Source organism: Manduca sexta, chromosome 20 (genome assembly GCF_014839805.1).
Source record: "Manduca sexta isolate Smith_Timp_Sample1 chromosome 20, JHU_Msex_v1.0, whole genome shotgun sequence".
Lineage (NCBI taxonomy): Eukaryota > Metazoa > Arthropoda > Insecta > Lepidoptera > Sphingidae > Manduca > Manduca sexta.
In genome coordinates this window covers 120022-126174 of record NC_051134.1, presented here as the reverse complement: position 1 = coordinate 126174, position 6153 = coordinate 120022, and the positions used below count along the sequence as shown (strand labels likewise).

General features: G+C 35.1%; 1 pseudogene; it reads right to left on the bottom strand.

The window, feature by feature from the left end:
• Positions 1 to 1926: 1926 nt before the first annotated feature.
• Positions 1927 to 6153, bottom strand: part of LOC119189931 — a 51735-nt pseudogene continuing 47508 nt past the window's right edge.

Here is a 6153-nt window from a genome sequence, read left to right as displayed (position 1 = left end):
ATAACCAATATTACTGAAAGTTTCATCCAAATCCGTTAAGTAATTTGTTCGTGAAAGAAGAATAAACATACATACATCCACCCTAACAAACTTTCGCATTTATTATATTAATAAGACTAGTAGGATTATATAACTCCACCTTATTCTATTGGATTCATTTAGTTGTGGGTTTAGGCAGTTTAGAATTCTCAGAGTCTCGTCAAGCTCCGTGAATCGAGTATTGTGGGTTTATTTATGTAATTAATTCAGCACAACCATTATTGTCTGTATCCATCAGTTACCTATCTTTATAAAGTGACGTGTTGGACATCTAGAAAATCATTGCCAAATTTGGAAGAAACTCAGGTGGATACGTTAAAACCATATGGCAATCATAAGAAAAATCTCGATAAAATTATCACGACTATAAACTAACTTATTTTGTAATACACGGTCATTGTTACTTTCGATATCAAAAATTAATATATAGCCTATATAGAGAAACACTGATAAGAATACCTCTAGCTCATAATCTTGGGAGACTTGTGTATATCGATCGATGATTCATTTGAATGTCGTATTCTTTTGACCTTCATAAATAATAATATTTACTTTTAATGTCATTTTTATAAGTTATGTCACATTATACATAATATAATCAATAATGTCAACCTGATAAATGACAAACAGGTTTCGGTGCATGCGTTTCGCTTTAAAAACCTTCAAAAGTTATGCATTTATTAATGTCGAGGTGATGACTGAGTTGCTATTTTAAAAATATGCTGTTATACACCACGGTAACATAAATGTCAATTATATTATTTTATAATTATATCATTTAAAATTTAAAATATACCTTTAGTAAAGAACAAAAGGTAGAATTTCTATTAATCCTAAAATACACAATTTCATCGGTATATTTGAATAATAAATACATATAGGGGATGTTTTGAATCCCATCAGTTATAATCTCTTTACGCTCCACTAAACTAAAACTAATCCTAATTCAAACGCAACAAAATCAGGCGTAACTTTAGATTTGAAGCAATCGCGCATGAGAATTGGCTCAAAGATCGGGAAGTCAATACTTAATGGAAAAACCCTTTTAGCCAACGACCGTATACTGCACGCATAGCCAGAGCCGTTACTAGCAAACGCAATATCGCAGAGCGGCGCCGCTTCACCGGGCAAACATAAAGTTGTGCGGGCGAAGTAAAAGCTAGACGCAGTTTATTTCCATTACCATTTATACGAAGCCCACCGACAGTAATTATGCGACGTTTACGATATGAGACTAGAGAGAGATTTAGTTTATAACTCGTTTGATGCGGTTAGGAAAGTACATAATATTGTCAAGTAATCACCAACCAATGACAAAATAAGTACAGAAATAAACACTAAAAAGATAAATTGAGTATTACGAAATCTGTAATGCGATGCTTATTTAGGCAAATCGATTCAATTTGAACAAGAATACGTAATAAATGGACTACAGTATGTTAAGATCACTGGAAAAAAGCATGCCACCTGCCCGTGAGGACGGCTGGGATTCGACAGATGTCGATGAAAAAAAAAGGTTCCATGCAGCTGCCATAATTTTTTTGTGACCGAAATCAAAATGTGTTCATGGTGAAGAATTAGTTTCCTTTACAAATAAATTATGTCATTAGCATCTGCTACCAATTCTCGTATCTTCATATTTCGACAGCTTTATCAGTATTCGGAACGGCTGTATTAGAATACACAATATGGATGATTTCTTTTTACTGACAAAGCAAGTGACTTCAATGCACCTGATGGTAATGAAGTGGCATTCAGATGTATAGATCAGGAAGCGATAATGTTATGAAATCCCTTGCCTGTCACCAAATTTGTGCGACCTTATATGATTATATGAATTTCTCAAGTCCAAAATTCCTGGTCTTCCTAGAATCCTATTTCATGTATCTAATAGGTAATTATTCCTACCTTATCCTTACTGTTGAGGACAGCGGCCGCGTGCGGTGGTATCCTCAACACATAGTGTGGCCTGTGATGAAGTGGTAACCAAACCCTGGCGGGTAAGTTGAGGTCTAACGTCGCCAGCTCGGCCCTGAGGCGGCCGTTGCGTCGCTCCTTGTCGGCCACGCTCGCCAACCGCCGGCCGATATTCGTCAGTGCTGTTAAGAACTGCAAAGAGAAATTATATTTTTAAAATACGTAAGGAACTTCTACAGTACCTTAATAAGATAGTAAACTAACCATTTTAAAAGAAACACGCTTGATATGCTAGAACGACAGAGCATTAATATAATTGTAGGTATCGACCTATCGCGTCAAATATATTTATTTTCTTCATTGATTTAGAAGAAATGTTTAACTGTTTCTACTTTCCTTCCTAAAAGTCATAATAATTACTTATAATCTTAAATTTGTCCACAACACGGATTGGCAAATGAGAAGGATATTAAGACTAATGACTTTTGAAAACTAGCTGTATGCTCCGATATCTAATCCACTTATGAGGTTACTGACTGGCGTTGTATTTCAATGCCAAGTAGGACAAACATCGACCTAAAATCACTAGTTTTGTTACAAAAACAACCAAATTTGCTTGAGTACCCGACGAATCAATATGTTTACTAGGTAGGCTAGGTAGGTCTTTAACTCTTTGTTTCCTAGTTCTAACGCCAGGAGTCTTGGGTTTAAATCACAAGTCTAGTTACAGTGTTACGCCAATCATTGGAATAAAAAGCTGGAGGAAGAAAAGTTTTCCCGGTATGTACGGCGATACTTGGTATAGAGCAAACTACACACAATCATTCCGTTATACGAAAACAATGAGCAACAAAACATCAGTCGTACTAGACACTACGAAACCAATATAGAACCAATTCTACCTACGACCGTACTAATGTTATTATATTTGAGTGCAGTGTTAAAATAATCATGATCCGCCGAGGTCGTTGCTTCGTGTGGGCGTGCGCACGTTTCTGTCAAGTGCACACGATGAGATCACGAGATTAGAAATTAGTGGTTACTGGACGTGGGCAAGGACTATAGTCCAGGCGATATGTCAGATCCATCTGTGCAATTTGTCTTAATGTAACTACATGGTTGGTTTATGTGGACCAATTAGTATCTGTGTTTCATGTTTGGTTATTGTGATATCAATTATGGTTGAAGAAATGTGTGTTACTAATGTTCAGTCGGTTTCAATAAACGATATCAATATCAATCTTCAATCCGATTCCAAAACTGAACCAATCAAAATAAATCATTTGTATGCATGTCAAAAAAACTTTGTTCTGATTGGTGCATTTTGAGATAGATTGAACAAAGCGATTGGGATCGTTTATTGTAAATGGGAGATAGCCACTATTCATTAGTAATCAGAATTTTAATTTATAATCAATGAGTAGCCTTTTTGAGTTAAATTAAAACTCAAGAGACTAATCACTTATTGTTTTTATTACCGATTAAAAGTCCTATTGGTGAATCTCTCAATTTTTATTACTAAGACCACAGTAACACCTCAGATCTTTTATTAAACTAGATGCAAGATATAATGAAAAATATAATAAAATTCATATAATAAACCACCTTACATCCGTTTGTTTCTTGTAAAACCGTTTAACTCCCACATGGCAAACGAATTAAGTCGCCGTGGGAGATATCGAAACTCCTTAAAATAAGTACGCGCGAAACGCAACTTCGATTCAAGATTGAGGTCATCTAATTTACAACGAGACAATTATAAATCTCACAAACATACTGTAACGGACAAATTATTTATATTATAAATACTTTTGTATAGATAAGAATACATAGATTTGAGATTGTAAGCACGTTTTAGTCCAAATAAATTGCGGACAAATGAAGCAACAGCGAACTAATTGTATTATTCTCAGAACAATAACACAGTTTCTGTGTGAGACTAAAGAGTAGGAAGAAATGGAGCAACTTATACAGCGAGCGCTACGAGCTGGCTGTATGAAAACATTTGCAATTGTTAAAAGTTAAAATATTCATTAGCACTGCATTATTTAAGTTTTTTTTTTAGGTGGGACAGTAAATGCAGCTAGCTAACTAAGAAAACTTTTGTGGGAAACTGTCCGTAATTTTTGGAGATATGCATAAACACATTTTGAAATGTATGTACAGTCAAAAAATCCTTTTTTAATGCCAATTGGTCCTGTTGCGTATATAGATCAAGATTCTATGCGACCATTAGAGGTTTGAGTACTTTTAAGGTCAACAATTGCAAAAATTACAAGATAAAGCAAGTTTCTTCCTAAAACAAGTTTCCACGACCAGAATCTAGGTGATAGCACTCTCTTTTGCTCATATTAATAGGATATTATGGCGAAAATCATTACTAGGCAGCATAAGACGTCACATTTAATGACCTATGACAAGAATTGCTATTGGGTAGCATAACAAAAAAAAAACACATCACGTTTTTATTCTGGAAGGGCTAGGCAGAGGTACAAGCAGTGCACCAACTTTTCTTTGTATGTTCCGTCTCATGATGTGATAGAGGGCGAGCCTATCGCTATATCAATGTGCACAAATCCCAGACTTCGGGATGATACTGAGCACTAAAACCCATAATCACTGCCCAACGTGGAACTCGAACGCGGGACCTCGAGAACGATGTCGTACCGTGCACGCAATACAACCGCGCCACCAAGACAATCCATGATGGTCATTCGAAATTGCTCTGGGTAGATACAATAATTATAAAGCTAATGATTTCTTATGTTTACGCAAATGTTAGACATTAAAATTAAACTACTTTTCGGATTCTATCGCGGTTTTTTATATTTTAGTTTTTTCCCGACGTTTCTAAGAATTTGCAGCCTTCGTGGTCACGAGGGGGCAGTAAATTTAATTATAAAGCTAATATAAAAAAAAACAATCGAAGTGCTTAGCACTAGCCGAACGATTTATGAAACATAACAAACTAAACACAAGAATCTACTTAAGAATATGTGTAATAATCTATTTTATGAGGCATTCATTTTATCAAATCAAAATTCTTTTATTAACAAACCTATTCAATCTTCCATACCAACAGTATTAATACAATCCGAATTATACCATTCAACACTATTCACACAAAGATCATTAATACAGAATCTCGTCGGTTCGTAATTATAATGAAACTTCATTTAGCATTTTCCGCTCTCCACGTTGAACGTTAATTATTCAAGTTTCGCTTCTCGCTAGCGGCGCATGTGGTTACATAAATACTGGCTTAACTTTGGCATTATCATAATGAGGTACATTTTTCTGTATCAAAGTTCGTTTTAATTCAAGGTAAATTTAAAAATCTGTCGCTTTAATACTGCATCTGTGATTGGTATGAAATGCGACTAAGTTAACGTCCTATATCAAATAATAATAATAGAGTTCGCAATTCACGATATTAATTACCTATTATACTGCTAAATACAGTCTATATATAGTTTAAAACATAGTTCAAGCAGCAGGCTAAGAAACGACTATCCACTAAAACACATTTGACGACATTGCAAAGAACAGCACAATTCATAGAAATATTCAAAATTCTACATCACAGTCTCATGTAGCGGTATTGTTAAAAAAACAGCATAATCCCGCACCGAAGCGACCAAAAGACCGTCCACAGAGCTTAATGACTTTGTCCCAGTTGCCATTTACGTCGGTGCAATACAGCGCTATTCTTAAGAGAGCCACGTACAAACGTATAATGAAACATGTAGTATGAAATGTACGAAAATCCAATAGACATTCGACTCACGTTTCTGTGTGCAACATTCAGTACTTCATGCGGGAAAATGTTGCACAATGTAATAAACAGTGTTAAATGCACGACTAGCTTCTGATTTTAGAAATGTTGAGTGCTTACTTAATACATTCTCTATTCGTAAGGATTGAACCGCCTCTCAATAGAGTTTAACGTTTTTGCTCGTTCTTTGGAATGAAGATTTTCCATTTCAGATAGGTACCAATTAGTCAATGTCCCACTCTTGCTCTAAGTTATCTGGAATTGTGAATTTAACGAGAATTGTGTATAAAAACAATAAAGTAAGTTCCAATGTATACTGTATTAAGTGTGATTGTAATCTGTATGCTGACGGATTAGTTAAACGCTGTTTTTAGTTTTATCGTTAATCCGAACATATTATTACCCCTCTGACGTTCAATTCA